The following is a 22,737-nucleotide window of genomic DNA, read 5'->3' as shown; positions in this document are numbered from 1 at the left end:
CCCATTTTCATGTTCATGACAAAAACGAAAAAATCTTAGAACATGGAGTCCCTCTTGCATTTGGTTACAAATCTCATGCTGCTTTAATGTTCATGATCCAACTTGCAGAATGAATTTCTGGCCCTCTTAATGGTAAAATTCCCAGTGACTTCAATGAGGCCTGGATTTCACCTGCAGTCTCTGTTCAAAGTCAAACTTGAGGCTCCAAAAACTATTTTCTAATACTATTTCCATCTTTCTACCCCTTATTCCCCCTCCCCATCTCCAGGCTGCCACTCACAGTCCAGCACTAAGCACGTGGACAGTTTGTGGATTTGCTTGGCTTCACTGCCTCTACAACTGTCATCACATCACTAGGGCTAGGTGGAAGTGAATCAAAATCTGAAGCCTTTTATAGCAGTATTTGGCCTTCTTTGGCACTTAGATTTTTACCATTGTTGGAAGCAGCTAAGACTAGACTTGAGTGAATAATGCCTACCCAACCCCCAAAGAGCAAGCTGCGGAAGAGACCTTAGTAATACACTTCAAGTATAGAAATGTAGATTCTTAGGCACATGTGAACAGAAGGTGAGGCACTAGCGCTCAGAAATCCTCACATTAAGGATGGAAGCCTGTATAGGCACATGCAGTCAATTATATAGGCTGTGCACTCAAACATGCCTGGAGCTAAAGGAAACAATCCTTAGCTCCCAACTGCTGTAGGTGGCTTCCTACTGCAGCGTATAGACGGAGTAACATGTTGTGGAGCTGCTGTCCATGTCCTAGATCTGCCCTCCTCCCCAACATACAGATATGCTTCAGGGGGAGGGAGGAAAGGGAATTCATCCCTGTTCAGAAGGCCAGCACCAGGCCTATGCAACCATTTAAGCCCTATTTTGAAACCCTTAGGGAGCAGACTGTGTCAAAACTTGGTTCTGGGGCACCTGGGAGACTTGAATTCCCCTTCATACTCTTTCCAGGCTGTGCACTTCCTCTGCAGCACAACCCCGGGAGAAGGATAAACAGACGTTCATCCCAGCTAAGCATTTGGTTTTGTGCTAGAATCAAAGACTTAGAGCTGTGACATATACAGAGTGAAGAACCTATTTCACCACCATTGAACACATTCCAACAAAGCAAACAATGCATTAGCACTGTAACAATTTAAAATTATACATTTAGGGTCTGTCTATACTGCAGTTAAACACCCATGGATGGCCTGTATCAACTGACTCAGGCTTGTGCTCCAGCGATGTTAAATAGTAGTTCAGATATTCAGGCTCTAGCTGGAGTGTGGGTTCCAGCCTAACCTGAATGTCTACACCACGAATTTACAGCCCTGCAGCCCAAGTCAGCAGCCAGAGATATTCAAGTGCAGTGTAACCATAATATTTGGTGTTTAAGGGTAAGCTCTGATTTTTTTGCCTTGCTGAGGAGAGATGCCTTTTAGTGTTTTGGGATGATTTAGTTGGGGCATTAAAATATATACACTATAAAACTTGTGACAGGATGTACATATAAACCCTTCTCTTCCTACCTTAATGTGGGGGTAACTAGAGGCTCATGAGAACTGGAATATAAAGAGGAGGCAATGGAAGGCAAAGGGGAGAGTTCCTGAAGGGGAAGAGCAGGCTTTACCATCTTCCTTTCAAGCCCACTCCATTCCAGTTAGAGTAGCACTGTTACCAGCCCTTGAGATTTTATCCTAATTCACTTGATAGTTGGTGTTTCTCTGAAAGCTGCAGCTCCTACAACCAGGTGATTAGGAATATTAACTCGGCTTTCATTTAAGAAAGTTCTATCCTTCATGGTTGTAGAGAAAAGACTGATCTGAGTGCCAGGGGCGGCTCTAGGAATTTGGCCGCCCCAAGCACGCCGGTCCCGCGGCTCCGGGGGACCTCTTGCAGACGAGTGGAGCAGAGGTCCCCCGGAGCCGCGGGACGAGCGGACCCTGCGCAGTCATGCCTGTGGCAGGTCCACCTGTCCCGCGGTTCCAGTAGACCTCCCGCAGGCATGACTGCGGAAGGTCTGCTGGAGCCGCCTTCTGCCCTGCCGGCAAAACGCTGCCCCAAGCGCGCGCTTGGCGCGCTGGGGTCTGGAGCCGGCCCTGCTGAGTGCACCCATAAAACTTAAAAGGCAGAAGACAAATAAAAAGAACCCATCTTTTAAAAACTCACTCCTAAGCCAATTGCATGCTTTTTGGGAGCCTCACTTGCTGAACACATGGGGCTGATAGGACTAGAGGCAGGAAGCTCCAAATCCAGACCAGGAAAAAAGGAGGTACCGGAACAGTGATCATGCTGATCAGAATCATCTCATTGTTAAAGTGTTTTCCCCTTGTCCAAAACACACTAAGACTTCTTTATGTATAGGGTACCTAAATTTAGGGCAAGAGTGATAATAAACTGCAATTCTCTCTTATTCTGTTTCTTATTAGCTCCAATTCAACAAAGCATTTAAGCACATGTTTAAGTCCATCCCTATTCAGCAAAGCACATGCATAAAATTAAGCAGGGTTTAAGTGTGTGTTTTAAGAGCTTTGCAGAACAAGGTCTGCTGCATAAGGGCATTCTGCTCACACTTGGCCTGCATATTAGCTAGCTGCCACAGACCATAAACAATTTGTAGAAACCAGATTAAAAGTTCACATTTTCCCAATTATCCTTTGTGTAATAAGACATTGTTCAGTGATCTTAGCACCCAGAATTCCTTGCGCTGGTTCAATTTTATAAAATGCAGTTTCAGCACCCATCTTTTCTCCCTATAGAAGGAGAAGGAACACCAAACACCACGCCAAAATGCTGCAGCATCTTGCCAAGATTTGACAAGTATGCATGACTCTCCATAAATAGCTAATGAATACTTTTTGAAATACAGAGTAAAGCAGGTTGCATTTTCAGTTCATCTGGACACTTACTATTTGACACTCCTCAGGGCTTGGCAGATATATATTAAGTAAAAGGTATTTCCTTTCAGCATATACTAAACTTGAGCAGGCATAGAATCCTTCTTAGCTAATTGTGTCACTGTTGAAGTCCTGGTGACCCCATTCTAAGGTATAATGAACAAATCCTCCAAAAAAGCACTCAGATGCTAATCTGGGAACTAGGAATTCCTCACTTTAGAAAGGAAATTATTTTTATTGAATAAAAATTAAAGTCTCTGACCCATGCAGTAGTTTCTTCCAGTCTGTTTTAGAAATCTCTTGACAGAGGCCTGAGTATTGAAATGCCAGTAATTTTGCTCTATCATTCCTTTCTAATAAGTAGACAAGCAGGCAGTTAGTCAGCTTGAAACATGACATTTTAATAATTTCCAGCTGTCTTGGTTTGTACGTGGTGAGCCTCTTAGAATTGAAGCCAGGCAGCAGAACAGAATGGACTTGTTTGAGAGCCATTCATGGATTAGGATAACCACATACATTTTAAGGAAACAAAGGACAGCTAAATAAAAGCAAAAGGGGCAATCTTCTTCTTAAGAGATCTCACCCTCCAATGCTTATTTGTGGTTATATATTTGTATCTCACTGTATGATCTGATATACAAGCCACTGCGTATAAACTTATTCTGACCCCACACAGGACTGAGTGGAGTTAAGGTGGCTGGGTAGGCCAACTAACTCCACAGGCTGCACCTGGAGCAGGAGCCAGGGTGTAGGAGACTGATTAGGAACAGACTCACCTGTGCAGAAACAGGCAGAGCCTATAAAGCTAAGTAGCAGACCACAGAGTGATTGATTGTTGGGAAAGGCCAGTCATTTCCTGGGGGGAGTGGCAGGAGTGATTGGGGTCTGCTGGGAAAGGCTACAGGAAGGTAGGTGGTAGTCATCCTCTGGAAAGAGGGAGATGGGTTCTTGGAGCTGGTACACTCAGCGCGCGCGAGAGAGAGAGAGAAGTCAGCACCACCACCACCAGAGAGTAGGAAGCAGTCCAAGGAAGAATGATGGCATGCAAACTGTGGTTAGGGGTGTCAGCCTTGAGAGCCACTCCCCAGGGTGAGCAGGAGGAAGTGCCGTGCCAGGCCAGTGGTGAGTGGAGCATCCCAATGACAGGCTGAATTCCTGTTTGAGAGATCTCTTTCAGTTCTTTTATTATTAAGGGAAGCTGTACTTTAGAGGCTTGGTAGATAGTTTTCTCTTCTCTCCTAAAACTACTTTAACTGACTTATCCTTAAACCAAAGAGAATACTGTAATTATTAATGGAGCACCAAACAATTGCTCCTTTTAAAAACTATGCAGGAAGATTCTGTAGTGCCATGTAGAATTCAGTTATGGCTCTTGGAAACTTACTGGCACTCAGAAATACTGAGTCACAAATATAATTTACTGCTCCAGAGATCTGCCCATTCCCACCATCCTCTGCCCACTTGACGCTATGTCAGCAACATGGGAATTTTACCTTGAGAATTTGCTAAAAACAAGGCTCCTTGTTTGTTTGTTTTTTTAACTTGTAGTCCTTGCTGAGCCAGAGGTCTCTAACTGAGAAAGATTGTGCTCATTAAGTCTCAATCAAGGGAGTAATTGGAGGGCTGATTAGCAATGTAGCACAGAGGAGGAAGAAAGCTCCTCTGACCTGCATTATGATGGAGAAGACTCATCAGATGCTCAAGGGAGGATAAGAGAGTGTTTGTGGATGCATGTCTGTTGGCCTTAGTCATTTACTTCAGGGAGCACTGTGATTGCTAAGCGGAGCAAAATCATTGGAGTGTATTTTTTCATAAAACATTGCAATGTTGCCAAGGCTAACTTTTAGAGATAATGGCTTGAGTAACACTGCTTTATTAATCACATTTACTAATTAAGAAAATTGTGGGTATTTTTTTCAAAATATCATTAGAGACAAATTATACAGCATTGGCATTTCTATGGAAATTCAACATTAAAAGCTGTTTTTGTCATATAATGCAGGTAATTAAATGGGGAGGAATCCAGAATCAGTCTTGGATTCCATCGGCTTCAGAAGCCTAACAGCAACTTGCATTGTAGCCCAGTTGATTTAATGTAAATTTAACTTTGAGCAGCAATGATCATAATGTCTTTTACAAGGTCTATCTGGAAATATTGCATTGCATTTGAACTGCTTCTTTCATATAGCAAATAAGAGCTGGGCTGTTACTCGACAGCTCTCCTAATGGGATTATTTTTAAAATAAACCAACAAGCAAAACATAAAATAGATCAACTCTTAATTTGCAATATCAAACTTCAAGAGTGGTATTTATGGAAAATTGATCAACTATTCTTTATCATTCATACTGCAAAGCACCATAAATGGACACAGCGCTAGGCAGTTGATGCTGACAATGTAACAGCTCCCTGTCTCAGAGCACTCACAGTGTAAAGGCCCAAGTGATAACAATCCAGTACAAGAAAAAATAAACACACACGGAGTAGGTTATGACCACTATAACTTGAATGCTTCATGGAATAGGAATCTAAATGGAATTTTAGAAAACTTTTTATAAGGTGCAAGGAGTTGGCTTTTCTGGATCAGAAGGCAGAAAACTGTGATAACAAATAATACAATTTGTAGAGATGTTTTCATTGCAAAATCACATTTCTTACAACATAAGTGATACTGGCCTGCATGTGTGTATGTAAACACTTATACAGATCTATCAAAGAGTTTTATCTTTTGGCCTCAGTGAAAGGTGATCCAGACCACAGAACAACAATACTACTCTTGGAGAATAACTCACTTTTCATTTTTTTAATATGGGAAAGGGAACATTATTACAGGTTGTGGAACTTACCTGATAGTTGACTGTTGAAATCATATTAGCCTGCATGTAATTACATTTACATAACTTTATGGGATTTTCTTCATAATCTTTCCTTCACTCATGTCAGAAAATGAGATTACTTACCTTTCCAAGCAATGCCTCTTCAAGAAGGAATTAGAATCTTGTGCTTAAAGGGCAGTATAGCTAGTGTATACAATGCTGTTCATTATTCTAGCAGCACACTCTCAACCCTGGTACACGTCCACTCAGCTATTAATCACCTTTATCTTTTGTTCTACCTAAGTGCCAAGCAATTTATTCTGGTTATGCCTTGAATTAAAATACAGGGGCCTGATTCTCCACTGCCTTGTGTAGTCACATACCCCTGTGTAAAGCAGGGATAAAAATGTTACTAGGCTCATTGGACAATCTGTTCCTTCATTTGCCCCCAGTACACATGCGTGCCCTTGAGACAAAAACATGTGCACAGTGTGTAAAATCCTGCCCCCACCAACTTGGTCACAGTGGAATCCAGATGTAGCAGGACTATGGTGCGTTAGCTGCGCAGGGAAATAGGATTTCTGGGACCCATCTAGTTATGCCACAAAGAATCATCACATGGTGGCTCCTTCCAAGTCTTCACTCAGTGAGGTTAAGGAGACCTGTGTGGACAAGATGAAAAGCCGGGTGAGGCCAGTGGATCTTCTGCTATGTGGGTCCACCAGCCATTACCCTGCATGGAATGGGGGCACAGATGCTGCTCAGTGTGGTGCAGTAGCAGCTCATGGAGTGGTTCTGCCCCTTTAGCTCTGTGGCTCAGGGGAGAAGGCTTCCTTTTCCCTTCTGTCTCAGTAAATCCCCCTAGCAGCCACACAGGGCCACTTGGGCTTCAGGGAAGGGTGAAAATGTAGCCCACTGTGAAGGGAACCAAGGTGACTATGGGATAAGGATTGACCCTTTATTAAAAGTATTAGTCTTTTAACTTTGTAGAAGTCCTTGGCTACAGGCGTGAGAGCAGCACAGAGGAGACCTCCATCTGGGAAAAGTCCTTTTTTTACTGGAAGGCCCTGAGGGGTGGAGATGGGGCAGGTAGGACTGGATAGTCCCAATATAAGGGAGCTGGACCGGCCCTCTAATATGATTTATTTTGCAATAACTAATGAAGGCAAACTCTGTAGAATCCAAAACAGGCATCTGGAACTAACTAGTGTTTTGATGTGACAAACCTGATAAACCAAGTATTGGGTGAGATTCTTACAACAAAATACATGGAAGCAGATTCTGAGCTGGTGTGAATTGTCATTTCACTTTGAAGTCAACAGAGCTATGATCATTTACACCAGCTCAGCATCTGGCCCCATGAACTTTCACCAACACCAATGTGCATACTAAGCTAAACAGAATTCACATGCCATATTTTTCTTTTTTGTAAGCTGTGGGGATCCTGTTTATCTGGAAATTGAACACTTGTGTTTTTATTTTAAAAAAGCACTTAAGCAAGAAAATTAAGTTTAATTGTTGCTTAAAAGTAAAGTGTGTAGTCATGTAACTCGCAACTAGTTGGGAAATAACACATTATTTTCATTTCAGAATAGTCAGTCAAACGGAAATTAATTTAAAAAAGAAAGCAAGATAATAGTTCTGATAAATACTGATTCACACTTCAAAAGTCCCATTCCTGCTTTTAGTACTAGGCAGAGGACATTCTGAGAAACGCACATTTCTTCAAAGTTTGTTTGTTGCCTTTTTGGGGGGGGGGGGAGAGAACTCAACATGTGGTCTTTCATCTGGCTGTTAACTTTAAGAAAAGTCATTCTAACATTTTGGAAATTGGAGCTCTTCCAGTTATACTATCAAACAATAACTGATTCTTACAGCCAGAGGGGTTTATTTACTTTGGCTGAGTGGCAAACATCATCATAACGTTGGAAGAGGAGTATGATGCATTCAAGTTGATAAATTTTGCTGCCTGAAACTCCACGTTTATCAAACCTCAAAATTAAAGTTTCCTATAGAAGTGACTCCTAGCATAGTTTAACTGGTCACAGATAAATCTACAGGTGTCTTGAGGAAAAAGTGCACTTAAACAGGCATGTAGCCCCTCCCATTGCATGGCCATGCAATGGGGCTGCAGCTCATACTTCTCCATTTGTTATACACCATGAACAATGGATCAATAGCTGTTGCTGATCTATAACCCCTATGCAGGTGTTAAGGACACTGGATCTACATAGGAGAGCCATAACTGCCAGGTCAGCCCAAAAATTCCTGTACATATCAACCTTTCTAAACCTATTCTTCTCCAGGTGCAAAGGTGAGCAGAGGCCTTCCTATGTACGCAAGCTGGCTCCTGGCAAAACTCTCACTGGCTTCAGTGGGGCTAGGATTTCACACAGTGAGGTGGTCCCACTGCACAGTAACAATGTAAGGGACAAGTGTTATGGAGGGCCTCGAGTCAGCCCTCCACACTACAGCTGAAGTGCACCCAAAGGGCATTGTTCAAAACCAGCGGGAGGCCTGCCATTAACTTCAGTGAGCTTTGGATCCAGCCTTCAATGCCTGTCTTTATAATTGGCACATCTTAATCTTTAGCATTGAATCAAGATTTAGAATATCCAAGAATGAGTTATTGACGCTTATCTATTAGTTCCTTACTAAGAAAGGAGGCAGTAAATATCATAGGCAAGGCATGTGCCACCATCTATTTTTAAGGAGAGCTTGGTGGGGAAACAGTTTTCCCATATCCCACCCCGATCTGATTTTTGAGGAGATGATAAAAAAAAAACCAAAAAAACCTTCTCAAATTAGAATGAGAAATAAAAATCTGAAAAACGTTCATGAATTGAATCTGGGTTTTTTATTGGATCAGGTCAATTGAAATATTTTTCCTTTTGATTTCAACCTTTATTCTTTTTAAAATATTTTAATTTTAAGTTTGTCCATTTTCAAAATGAAAAGTCATTTCAGCTCAATTTTTCCAATTAAAAAAAGTCAATGGGACACTTTGACAATTTTGAAACTTTTTTCCGAAGTTTTGTTGGGTCAAGAGATTTGTCAAACTGAGCCAGTTTCAAAAATAATTTTGGTTTGGCTGAATCAGTACTTTCTTTTGTGTATATGTAGAGGGGGAAATGGTTCATCAAAAAAAAAATCCTTACTATCTGATTCTTCTTCCCCTTTTGTAAGTTGCTGTTTTCAGTTGCTTATAACTTTGCCAACTTTTAACTGTTTGGGCTGAAATTTTCTATGCTGAATATCTGCTTGAGGCGGAATTATTTCTGGAGAGAAATCATATGAGATTGTAGATAGAATAGTTTCTCGTGGTCCTTTTTAATAAGCATCAATTAGCTCTAAGAGATGATTCTCAGTAATGAGCCATTCCTGAGCACCATTTGTTGTAGAATGTCATGTTAAATAGTATCTCTAGCAGAAGCCCTATTCTATACCTGTGATCGGCATCAGCTTCCAAATAGTGCAGTTTAAGAAGCTAGCCTTGAGTTCTAAAATCATTTAGGGCTTTAGTGGTGAAAACTTTAGACCTTACGATCCTCATACTACTGTGGCTGTTTTGGTGAAGGGAGCTGCTTACTCTTTTATACACTGTGGCTGGAATGGAATGGGAGGCTACTTGAAGCCGTGTGTGTGGTGGTTAGTGAGAAGGCCTGACAGAGCACAGATTTGTTGACCACAGAGTAATGCTGAAAGTACAGTCTTTCACCTGATCTTCCCTGGTGAAGAATAAGGGGGATTAATTGGCTAAGGTGGGTTATGAATTGAAGGGTAGCATTTTATTTTCATGTGGTTTTGGGTGATTGTCTATCATGATTGTAATAGCTCCTATTTCACATAGGCAATTTTTATTAATCTAAATAAGTAGGAGGCTCATTCTCAGAATTGTATCTAAGCTGATTATCACTTTTTTCTTCAGATGGACACTGTTAGTACTTAGTAGTCAATCACAAAACATTATTAACTTGAGAACTTTGCTGATTGCCTACTATAGTGTATAATACATGCATCTAGCTTCATTTTTAGTTCATACTAATGCCAACTTCATTAGGAATACAGGCCTGACTTTTCCTCTCAGTTACACCAGTGAGAGGATGGTCAGGATGCTAGCCTGGGACTCCGGAGACCCTATGTGTGGCAGAGCAGAGAATTCATACTTCCTTTGTGACCCTGAGAGAGACTAAGGGAGTTGCACTGTGCCTCAGTTCCCCATCTGTAAGATAGCATAATGTCACTTTTTCTACCTCACAGGGTAAGGGTAAATATATTAGTGTGAGGTGCTTAAATCTATGACCTTTTCTACTGGAATAAGTACTTTACTGTAAATCAGGAATAACAATTAGTCAATTGAATTACACCAGTATATAGCCTATTATAAGTAAGAGGAGCATCCCAATACCCATATAACAATTGCCCTATATCTAGGAAAGATCATATGGTGATTTAAAAGAAGAAAAAACTAAAGGCTTCAATTGGTTTCTTAGCTTTGCTAAGTAGATTTTTTTATGGATGTTTTAATTAGATATTTCTGTTTTAAATATTGCATGAGACTTTGTTTCCTTGTCCCCTGGGAATTTGATAGATCTTTTAGTGGCTGGGTATAATGGCAGGGATAATTAAATTGCTCAGAGAGACTTTGAGCAACTTGAAGCTGAGCACAGAACTGTGGGAACTTGATTAGTCATCCTTGCTTCCACTACGAACTTGTACTGTGTGTAACCCATACAGCGAGCGTGTGGTACCTTCACCCCCTCTCATGGCTGGACCAGGTAAAGAGCTTTGAGTCTACTACTACCTTTAAGGTAGGTAGATTGAGCAAACAGTAGAGGCTTATGCTTTTACGTGTGGTGGTCCTTGGCTCAATCCTTACAGACAACCCCTGTGTGTCTGTATGTGTGCATCTCTCCACCACTCACCTGACTTCTCCATTGCCCCAATCCTGCAGAGAGCTGCTGCTGTGCACCAAGCTTTACCTTTGCATGTTCTCTTCATTTGCCACTGTAGAGTTGTATCTTCCTGGATTTTGCACAGGAATCTCTACAGATGTACAGCTAGTCTTACCAGTATGATCTGACTGCTTTACATGAAGAAGCTGGAGCATTTAAGTAAATCTGGCCTGCAATATTTATGGTGTAATCAATAAACATCTATAATTAGATGACCTTAAAAGACGACATAGACAACAATGAGATTCTAGCTGGAGCTATAGTATTGGAAGAGGAATGCACCTCACTGTGCATAGCTGCCTTCAAGGAAAACAATCTTCAGTGAAACTGCTGGTCTCAGTTTGTTTCAGTAGTTTGAAATGACCATCATATTTACAGTCCATGTTTGGGGAAAGCTGACAGTCAAAATAACCTTCCTCCAGGACCTGCCAGATATCTTGACAGCCCTGACAGTGAGCTAGTAACACACTGATCAAGGCCCTGTTAGTGCTCTGCTCAGTGAGAAGGAAAGAAATGACAGTGCTTTGAAATTCTATACTGGCATTTCCACACCCCCCGCCCCCTTCAAATACATAGTCCTGATCAATGGATTAATTTCATTCTGGGTGAATAATCAGGAATTGTTTAATACACTCGACTTTGGTTCATTTTATAATGGAGAAGCAGCAAAGAATCCTGTGGCACCTTATAGATGAACAGACATTTTGCAGCATGAGCTTTCGTGGGTGAATACCCACTTCTTCGGATGCAAGTAGTGGAAATTTCCAGGGACAGGTGTATATATAAGCAAGCAAGAAGCAAGCTAGAGATAACGAGGTTAGATCAATCAGGGAGGATGAGGCCCTGTTCTAGCAGTTGAGGTGTGAAAACCAAGGGAGGAGAAACTGGTTCTGTAATTGGCAAGCCATTCACAGTCTTTATTTAATCCTGAGCTGATGGTGTCAAATTTGCAGATGAACTGGAGCTCAGCAGTTTCTCTTTGAAGTCTGGTCCTAAAGTTTTTTTGCTGCAGGATGGCCACCTTAAGATCTGCTATTGTGTGGCCAGGGATGTTGAACTGTTCTCCTACAGGTTTTTGTATATTGCCATTCCTAATGTCTGATTTGTGTCCATTTATCCTTTTCCTTAGAGACTGTCCAGTTTGACCGATGTACATAGCAGAGGGGCATTGCTGGCATATGATGGCATATATTACATTAGTGGATGTGCAGGTGAATGAACCAGTGATGGTGTGGCTGATCTGGTTAGGTCCTGTGATGGTGTTGCTGGTGTAGATATGTGGGCAGAGTTGGCATCGAGGTTTGTTGCATGGATTGGTTCCTGAGCTAGAGTTACTATGGTGTGGTGTGCAGTTACTGGTGAGAATATGCTTCAGGTTGGCAGGTTGTCTGTGGGCGAGGACTGGCCTGCCACCCAAGGCCTGTGAAAGTGAAGGATCATTGTCCAGGATGGGTTGTAGATCCCTGATGATGCGTTGGAGGGGTTTTAGCTGGGGACTGTATGTGATGGCCAGTGGAGTCCTGTTGGTTTCTTTCTTGGGTTTGTCTTGCAGTAGGAGGCTTCTGGGTACACGTCTGGCTCTGCTGATGTTTCCTTATTTCCTCTTGTGGGTACTGTAGTCTTGAGAATGCTTGGTGGAGATTTTCTAGGTGTTGGTCTCTGTCTGCGGGGTTAGAGCAGATACGGTTGTACCTCAGTGCTTGGCTGTAGACAATGGATCTTGTGGTGTGTCCGGGATGGAAGCTGGAGGCATGAAGGTAGGCATAGCGGTCGGTAGGTTTTTGGTATAGGGTGGTGTTAATGTGACCATCTCTTATTTGCACCGTGGTGTCTAGGAAGTGGACCTCCCGTGTAGATTGGTCCAGGCTGAGGTTGATGGTGGGGTGGAAGCTGTTGAAATCGTGGTGGAATTTTTCCAGAGTCTCCTTCCCATGGGTCCAGATGATGATGTCATCAATGTAGCGTAGGTAGAGAAGGGGCGTGAGTGGACGGGAGCTGAGGAAGCGTTGTTCCAGGTCGGCCATAAAAATATTGGCATATTGTGGGGCCATGTGGGTTCCCATAGCGGTGCCACTGATCTGGAGATATATATTGTCATTAAATTTGAAATAGTTTTGTGTGAGGATAAAGGCACAGAGCTCAGCAACCAGTTGTGCTGTGGCATCATCAGGGATACTGTTCCTGACAGCTTGTATTCCATCAGTGTGTGGGATGTTTGTGTAGAGAGCCTCTACATCCATGGTGTCTAGGATGGTGTTTTCTGGAAGGTCACTAATGCATTGTAGTTTCCTCAGGAAATCAGTGGTGTCATGGAGATAGCTGGGAGTGCTGGTGGCATAGGGTCTGAGTAGAGAGTCCACATATCCAGACAGTCCTTCAGTGAGAGTGCCAATGCCCGAGATGATGGGGCGTCCAGGATTTCCGGGTTTGTGGATTTTGGGTAGTAGATAGAATAACCCTGGTCGAGGCTCTAAGGGTATGTTGATTTGTTCCGGTGTTAGTGTAGGGAGTGTCCTGAGTAGATGGTGCAGTTTCTTAGTGTATTCCTCAGTGGGATCTGAGGGAAGTAGCCTGTAAAATTTGGTATTGGAGAGTTGTCTGCAGCCTCCTTTTGGTAGTCAGACCTATTCATGATGACAACAGCACCTCCTTTATCAGCCTCTTTGATTATAATGTCAGGATGGTTTCTGAGGCTGTGGATGGCATTGCGTTCTGCACGACTTAGGTTGTGAGGCAAGCGATGTTGTTTTTCCACAATTTCTGCCTGTGCACGTCGGCAGAAGCATTCAATGTATAGGTCCAGACTGTCATTTCGACCCTCAGGAGGAGTCCATGTGGAGTTCTTCTTCTTGTGCTGTTGGTGGGAGGGTAACTGTGTATCAGTGCGCTGTTCAGTGTTGTCCTGGAAGTATTCTTTGAGTCGGAGATGGCAAAAGTAGGCTTCCAGATCGCCGCAGAACTGTATCATGTTGGTGGGGGTGGCAGGGCAGAAAGAGTCCCCGAGATAGGACAGACTGTTCTTCTGGGCTGAGTGTGTGGTTGGATAGATTGACAATATTGCTGGGTGGGTTAGGGGTACCACGGTTGTGGCCCCATGTGGCAGGTAGGAGTTTAGACAGTTTACAGTCCTTTTTCCTTTGTAGAGAGGTGAAGTGAGTAATGTAGATCTCCTGTCTTATTTTAGTGAAGTCTGTTTGTATGGAAGTTGGGTTATTGATGAGAGTTTCCAGGTTGGAGAGCTCTTTTTTGATGTTTTCCTGTTTGCTGTATAGGATGCTGATCAGGTGGTTCCTCAGTTTCTTTGATAGAGTATGGCATAATCTCTCACTGTGGTCTGTGTAGTATGTAGATAGCAGTGGATTTTTTACCTTTAGTCCATTAGGTATGATGTCCATCTGTTTACATTTGGAAAGGAAGATGATATCCGTCTGTATTTGTGCAAGTTTCTTCATGAGGTTGATGGATTTCCACTCCATACGGCTAAATGCAGTGCCTTGCATGGTGTCAAGTATAATGGAGAATATACTTCCTAATGGGGGAACCCATGAAATAGCCGGGACCTCCAGAATAACACTCAAACACAAAGTAAAACTATTTCCCCATTTTATTCCCCTCCCCCACGCTGTTCCTCACAACTTCTTGTCAACTGCTGCAAATGGACCATTTTGATTACCACTACAATTTTTCTCTCTCCTGCTGGTAATAGCTCACCTTAACTGATCACTCTCATTAGTGTGTATGGTAACACCCATTGTTTCATGGTTGTGTGTGTGTGTGTCTTCCTACTGTATTTTCCACTCCATGCATCCGATGAAGTGGGCTGTAGCCCACGAAAGCTTATGCTCCAATAAATTTATTCTTTAAGGTGCCACACGTACTCCTGTTCTTTTTGTGGATACAGACTAATACGACTGCTACTCTGAAACCACTCAAACACATGGTTTATAATGAAAATAAGACACTTCAGCACATTATTACGTAGTGCCAACTAGTGTACATCTTAGGTGCACAGCATTCACTTGACTCTATTACCAACCTAGCCAGGGGCTGCATTAACCATTTGTGTTGCTAAATGCCCTGAATATGGAAAAAAGAACCTGTCCGATGTGGTCCAGGCTTGGTGCCTGGGAGTGTCGATGGTAAAGGAATGTTAGTACTTCCAAGGTAGAAACATCCCTGGATGCAATGTGGGAAAGCAGCATATATGCACCCTCCTATTTGACACTGGGTGCCCTCAACTCCCATTGATTTCAAGGTGGTTCTTTTAATGCAGCTGGAAGGGATTATTCAATGCTCACTGCTGCACAGTCCGTCAGGTCTTTTTTTCTTAATTCACACCAATCAAGCTGTTAATCACAAGCCTGAAGGGGAAGGAAGTTATCACACCAAATTCACTCTGTCATGTCTAATTGCAATTAGACAACTTCATTCAAATAGTAATTGTTGGTAAAGTGTATGTATTTGTGTATGCTAATAGCTGAGGCTCATCAATTCCAAAAAATGAAGTAATGCTGGGAAGTCTAGCTAACCTGCCGGACCATTTGTATTTCATTTTCTTATACAAAGAGCAATTTACTATCAAACATGAATAGAATGTGATTGTAGAAGCCAATTCCAACTAGAGGGGTGTGAGTATAAAGTGGAAAGTGTTATTTCTACTATGGGCTGTAACCAGATAGCTGTACTCTTATTGAAGCTGGTGCTCCAAAAATAAATAGTCATGGGCCACAGCTCCAGATCCACAATGTATTTAGGTGCCTAACTCTCATGGAAATCAATAGGATTGAGGCACCAAGTACCTTTTGAGGATCTAGGCCAGTGTATTGACTTTTTTTAAAGCTGAGTTCTCTGTAGGCTTCAGCTAGGAATCCTGCTTAATCATTTCTGGTATCCACATCTGGAAAAGTACGCTAGGATTTAATAATGTTGAAACTAAAAGGGCTCAATGGAAACTTTAAAAAGTGCTATAGAATTTACACTCAAACTTTATATAATCATCCTACAGCTGTTTTGATCTATTCTACAGAATTCTATAGCAGGCACATAACTTTCCATTAAATTCTACATGTTCAAAAAAAGCCTATAGAATAGCTACCACTGCATGAAAAATTCCTATAGAATTTAATATAAGGGTAATTCAACTCCATTTTTGTAGTGTTTTGAACAAAAAAGCCTCCAAAAGAAGTAGCTTTAATAGAACTGGCGTTTCAACAGGGAACAAAGATGACGTATTGCTGCGACAAACAGTTTACTACTCAAGGGACAGTGTTTTTAAGAATGAGACCAAAGTGTCCCCAACTCTCAGCAATTTGGCGACAAGCTAGGTTTAAGGGTGGATGCCAGGGTTGCCAGTACTAAGATATGCACGTCCACTCAACCTTCCATGGTGTGCGTATGAGCAAGCACAACAGATACATGTGCAAATTGCAAACACTCATGCATAGCCAGTCATATGTCTCTCTCAATTTTCCTGTTATGAGAATGAGCATGTTTCCTGAGAATGAAACTGAAACTGGGATGTTCATAAAATTAACTGGGGGGTGGGGGTGGGGGGGAATGTATAACCTGGAGAACAGTATTAGTGTTTAATACAGAAAGGAAATGAGGTGTGTGTGATGTCCCCACTATTGGATTAATATAAAAAGTGGCAGCTCTGTTCTTTAGCATACTGTAGTTCCACAGACTGTTTCTTACACCTTGCTGAGCATCATTTTGAACCAAATGAGTAATCATCCGGAATGATGCCTATAGACTAATAACACTCAACAGCCCTCTGGTTAATTTTGTGGTTAGTGAATTGGGAAATTGTGGAGATACTCATTTTAAATATTTTCATGGTGTATGTTATGCTGGGCTCAGCTGATGTGAAAGCACTGGAAAAAGCATCTATTACTCAAAGGACACCTTAAGGAATTTAACCTATTTTTCTTATACAAGTATAATTTTTGAAAGTTAAACACTGACATAGCCTTGGTGCTTCCTTCCTAGCACTGTGCAGGTGTTTGGAGTAGGGCCAACTGGATACATGTACCACATGCAGAGGTACATGGAACCCCACAGACTTCTGGGATCCCATGTTCTTGCAGCACATGCTCTTGTTGTGAAGGCATCTCCATTCCAGGGATACCACCCCCAAAAGTGCGAAAGCTTCTTCCCTATTTACTTTAAAGTTTCAGCTCCATTGCAAGCTGCCCTTCCATTTTGTCCTATCACTGATGCTTGGAAGGTCAGGACCCTTAACTAGCTTTCAGGGGTCCCTGCACATCTGGTTTCCCACACAACTGAGTCTTTTTCTATATTATAGTATTTCCTGCAAACCCTCCACAACTTGCTCTTGCCAACAGGAATCTCTTTTGGCACCTGACAAAATGAGGTCACCAGCATTGAAGGCAGATTAGGAAACCTCTTGCTCATTGATGAAGTTAATAATTTGTTATATACTCTACTTTGCAGGCATGCCAAAGAAGCAAACTAGAGGGTTAGTTGGACATTTCAGTTTATTTTTTTCCAGTGAAACAAAACCAGTGTCCTTTTAGTAATGCAGAAATGAATGAGCAAGCAATTAGCAAGTGTCAATTCCTGATTCAGAGAAAAGCTGCACATTATTTTAACTTCTCAACACTTGCTAAAAATCAAACACACACATTGAAAGAGAGAGACACATGCTCAGTGTAGGGCAAACAAAATAAAATAGACTTGCTTTAGAACATGAATGTGTACATACCCTCTCCTCCCCAACAAACCCTAAACACAGTGGCTTGAAGGGAGAAATCCATCTTTAGCAACTTTGACTTGGTAGCTTTTTGTCATCTATATATGTGCTAAGAATAATTTGGCTGATAACATGTTCCCTTTTACTCTGCATTGATTAACTTCATATGCAGTGGAAGCTTGTAGATGTAATTTATAATCCCTCATTGAAAATTCTGGGACTCTGACAGTATTCAGAAGCAATCTTCTGAATAAACGATATTGGCAACTAATACAAATAAGACATTGTGCACCCTTGCTACATAAAGCCAAAGCAATTGAACTACAGAGGGGATGGATGATATTTCCAACTTCTGGACAGGCTGCAGGATGATTAGTACAACTTGTAAGATGGCAAAGTGGCTGCTACTGCTTCTCCCCCCCCCTCCGCCATGTGTTTAAGTGGCACTGAATTCCACATTACAAGTGAATTTTACCTATCCAGCATAATGTTGAAATCTTAATTTTAATCCATTTTATTAAAATCACTTCTAATAGCACTCATGAGGAAGACCTATAGAATTTCCTAAGGATTGAATCAATAAGGTTCTAAAGAAATTTTCTTAAAACCTAGAGTGACATTTAATGCCATTGAAGTCACTGGGAGTTTTGCCATTCAGAAAACTTATTAACTTTTTTTGACCATCCTCTCAAATTCTCTCAAATTCACAGGATGATTCAAACTGCCTATTGAAAGGAAGCCATTCTCTAGTAAATTTGATAGGACTCTTCTGTTTAAATAGCACTCCCTTATAGATTTCTTATTACCAGAAGAAAATGAAAGTTCTTGCTATCTCAAGAACTCTATTTGGCTCTCTCTACTTGGACTGAGCTTTGCTGATTTAATGCAGATTTAGTGTGTACATGCTCCTCAGCCTGATAAATTCTTTATCAGATTTAAGGGGTTATTCTTCCTTTTTATAAAGAGTGTCAGAATGTATCTGAACAGCATATACTGTAGGTCTGGCTTTGCAGACAAAGTAGAAGGAAAGTCTTGACTTGCTGTTTTCAGGGCCTCTAATAGTTTTGGTTTGATTTTCTTCGAATTCCTTCCTTCTTGCAATCATTAGTAGCTGTGTCAAAGGAATGCTTCTTGGCTACTAAACTGCTATCTGATCAGGCGCAGCACTCAATGACACTCCAAAGGCAACATGATGTAATCTCAATGGTAAGACAGTAGTAGTAGGTACATCTTTAGCAAGTTGGAGGTTTGCTTCACAACTGGATTAGCATCTAAAAATTTGAATTGCATTATCTGAGTCTGATTTAGACTTGTATGGAGGTGAGCAGGGATGATGGGCCAAATTTATCTCTGGTGCAATTCCATTGAATTTGGCTCCTTTAGACTCCTGTGTTTGTATAGTGCTGAGAACAATAAATGTAATTGGCCAAGAGTCTAAAGTCTAACCAAAGAGTTTAGGTGCCAACCTTGAGACATTGAGTCTAATTTTCAGGAGTGCATAGCAATCTTATGATTTTTAATCCCAGCTCTAATATTGATTCCTCTGTCATATCAGTAATGCTTTATGCTTCAATTCCCCACCTGAAAAGTGGGAAAAGTACTAATACTTACTGAGCCCCTGATAGGGTGGGGTAAAGATTAATTACTTGATATTTTTCAAGTGTTCTGAACACAACCAGTTCTGAACACAACCAGGATCACCTATGGCTAGTCGTGCTTTGATTTTTTTTTCTGGATGATTGCTGTGGAAATGGATGATAGAGCATGTGTCTGATTTCACATTGTCAAGGCAATGATACCGTATGCATTTGCTTTCTTTCTCCCTCTGTTTCCTCGAAACTAATGTTCAAGTAGCTAAAAAAACAGAAACGTCCATGACTTTGCTCAAATAGCTCACATTTCACCAAAATGCACAGCTAAAATTCCTTGAGGGGAACATTTTATTCCTTGTGCCTGCCTCCAGAGGCAAAAGAGGTTATCTTGGAAAACTGCATGAGGCTCTCCCCACAATGTCACTTGACCTATCAGTAGTGAAACCTTTCCAATAACAAGACGACTCAGGGCATTGACGCTGCCATTATTTTTGCCAATTAACAAGGCCTTAAATTTAAACAAAGTTTAACTCTAATCACATTCACATTATACACTGTACAATTACAGGCAGTCCTCGACTTTCTGACAAGTGGCACTTAAGATGTTTCTGAATTGACACCATGTTTCAACTTCCGACAATTGGCTTTGACTTTATGACGCTCGGTCCCACAAGGGAGTGGATTGTAGTTCTGAGTTATGACATTTTGACCTGCGATGCAATTTTCAGGAACTAATTGTGTCTTAAGTCAGAGGACTGCCTGTATAACAAAAATAAAGACATTAAAAAACTAGTGGTGAGAGAATTCCTTTCCATAATCTGCTCATGATAACTCTGTTTTCCTATTTTGGACAATCTTTTTCTTTCTGCTTCTGGCTGTAATCTCTGTGATACTTACAAGCTGGAGACCAACCAACTAGGGAAGCCTGATTAGGTTATGAAAGCCACTCTTTCTTGGAATGTGTCCTAGCCCACAACTCTGTTTTTATAAGGAAAGTCAAACTAGTTTTGGCAAAATCGACACACGGCTTTAGCTTATTTTTATTTTTTTAATTTGAAAATGTTCAGATGACCTCTACATGGACAACCCCACTTAAATTATGCATTAGAACGTGTGAGCACACTGGGAGGGAACCTAGCTCCACTTCAGTGAGCAATTGGCACAAGGCATAAGTCGAATTCACCAACCTGCTGCAACCATATCTAGTGAGGAATATGATAGTTATTCTGGTTTAATAGTTAAGTAAACTGCTTATTCCGTATAGAGATTAGGGTTGACACCCATGCACAATTCACATTCAGTTGTGCACACACTTGCACATGCAAAGTTAAATTTGAGCATCTGTGCTAGCAAGGTCACATGGAGAAGAATTACAAACCACTACCCTCTGCACTGGAAATTAATAGGGGAATTATGGGTAGGCAAAAGGTAAATACTACTCAATGAAATTTGTACAGAGGGGAACATCTTTGGTATTGGGTATTTCAGTTGATGTGCCAGAAAAGATACTTGTTTTCAATATATCATCACAGTTCTGTGTATGTTTGAGAGATGGAAAAAGACTACGAGACAGGATAGAAGAGGCCCTGCATGTTCTTTCTTCATTAGAAGAATGTGCTTGCAACAGCAGGGAACAACTGCATTTTTAAGTCTTTTGTAAATGTCCCCAAAAGAAAATTCAGAATATCTACAAAAACACCCTAATCCTCTGACGTGTAATATTCCCATATACCCTGTCCTCTATCACTTGGCGTTTATGATCAGAGATGTTCTACTGCAGAAATTTGGCAGGTAGAGGATTGGGATGTTCCAATACAATCTACTAGTCACTGAATACCATCAGTTAGCACACTAGATTCCACAGGACCTGCTAGCGCTGTGATTCATCCTCCATCATACAAAAATTGATTACTCTGGCTTTGTTTCAGAAGAAAAAACATGGTTATTAGAGCAGGTTGGTGATTTAAATCCACCCCACTATCTATGAATGTGTCATGGAGGGAATGCAGTCACCGTAATAGCCATTGTTTCCATGTATCCCTTTTTTTTGTGTGTGACTTTTTTATGTTGTTGACACACTCCTAGAAGAATAGTGGGAAGACATTAAAAATGTAAATTTAAAATGCCATGAGGGAAAATTTCCTTTCTGGTGATTTTGATTTCAGGATGCCGCATCATACCACTTGGAAAAAGATCAAGACATCACAGGTGTTCATAGCAGCTTTCATTTTCCTAGTGAGAATGTGGGTTGTATTGGGAAATCCAACTAATATGTAGTAGAATGGATCAGAGCAATTACTGTATTGACTGATCTTGTGATTGGGCAGTTTTAAACCTTCATGGACATCTTGTCCTGGACTAAACTAATCTCTGGTGTAACAGAATTGGATGAGGGATGAATTTAGCCCTGCTAGGCTGCAGTTGAGAAGGAGTGAATTCCTGATCCTTTACTCATCTGAAATAAGACTACATGGAGGCAACTTGGGTTTGAGTTATGAGCTCAATAGAGCGGTAACTGGATGAAATTCTATGGTTTGTAGTGTACAGGAGGTGAGACTAGATGATATAATGGTCCCTTCTGGACTTGAAATCTCTGAATGTATGGATCAAGATCACTACCAGCTGCACGTCCAAATAAGAATAAGTCTGGATGTTGCAGAATGCTGTGGGCTGCATTTGTCCTTGGGCTTCTCTTCAGGTTATCCTGAATTAGAGTATTTAATAGAGAGGCTTATTCAGAGAGTATTGTTCCCACTATGGTACATACTGTGAAAACACATAATATGATTTTGTATATAGCCCTGCTCTTCCTTTCTTGGGTTATGGTTTTCAAAGCAGCGCAGAACATTTTGGCCACAGACCATCTTCATTTAAAATAAGTGTGGCTAATTCCCCTGTACTGCTTTGAAACTCTCCTCCACAAGGAGGAGGTTCTGTGAGAAGAAAAGCAATGACGACCATGCAGTGGGTCCCTGAACTAGCCTGCTGTCCCAGGGCAGCACACATTAAGGAGCAGGATGCAACCCTGCTAATGTGCCACAAAGTGCAATATATACACAAATGGTGTGGGGGCTGACCACACCCTATAAATAACACACCATGTCTCCTTGTGATGTGCAAGGATTGATAGCTGGGACCTTCCTGGTGCTCAGAAGAGTGCTGGGATGGGAAGGCATTCTTACCTGTTCTTGTGTTGCTATGAAGGTGGATAAAGCTCTGTAGTCTTTTCTTTACATTGCACCCAGTGCACCCACCCAACTCAAGGCAGGATTTAGCTCTGTATTCCCCCCCCCCCCGGTCCTCCCATCTGACCTTGAATCTAAACATTGTCCTGAAGATTAGAAAGGTTTGTTACCCAGTCTGGAAGCTGAATGGAGTTTTGAGCAATGAGCCTTTCTGATATAAAAACAGAAACATTGGCCTAGTGAGAGAGATCTTTTATTCAGCACAGACTTCAATCTTTTCAGTTTTCTGAGCTTGAGCGGGGAAACTCTGGGCTTTGTCTGCTTCCCTTCCTCTTTCTGCCTTTGTGCATACTGCAGTCTCCCTCAGCTTGGAAGTTGGCTGCATTAGCTCTGAAGGAAGAGAGACTATTCCTGGAGCAGCAAAGAATCCTGTGGCACCTTATAGACTAACAGACGTTTTGCAGCATGAGCTTTCGTGGGTGAATACCCACTTCTTCGGATGCAAGAAGAGCTTGAGCTTTCGTGGGTGAATACCCACTTGCATCCGAAGAAGTGGGTATTCACCCATGAAAGCTCATGCTGCAAAATGTCTG

The 22,737-nt window shown here is 41.6% G+C and overlaps 1 long non-coding RNA gene across 2 annotated transcripts in view; it reads left to right on the top strand.

The window, feature by feature from the left end:
• The first annotated feature begins 3,722 nt into the window (after positions 1-3,722).
• LOC120369093 overlaps positions 3,723-22,737 on the top strand; it is an 88,036-nt gene continuing 69,021 nt past the window's right edge. For both annotated transcript variants that reach the window (XR_005582925.1, XR_005582926.1), the window contains exon 1: positions 3,723-3,792. This is a non-coding gene — a long non-coding RNA (uncharacterized LOC120369093). The remainder of the gene's footprint in view (positions 3,793-22,737) is intronic.

The sequence above is a fragment of the Mauremys reevesii genome, linkage group 7 (genome assembly GCF_016161935.1).
Source record: "Mauremys reevesii isolate NIE-2019 linkage group 7, ASM1616193v1, whole genome shotgun sequence".
Classification (NCBI taxonomy): domain Eukaryota; kingdom Metazoa; phylum Chordata; order Testudines; family Geoemydidae; genus Mauremys; species Mauremys reevesii.
This window is presented reverse-complemented; position numbering and strand designations above follow the sequence as displayed.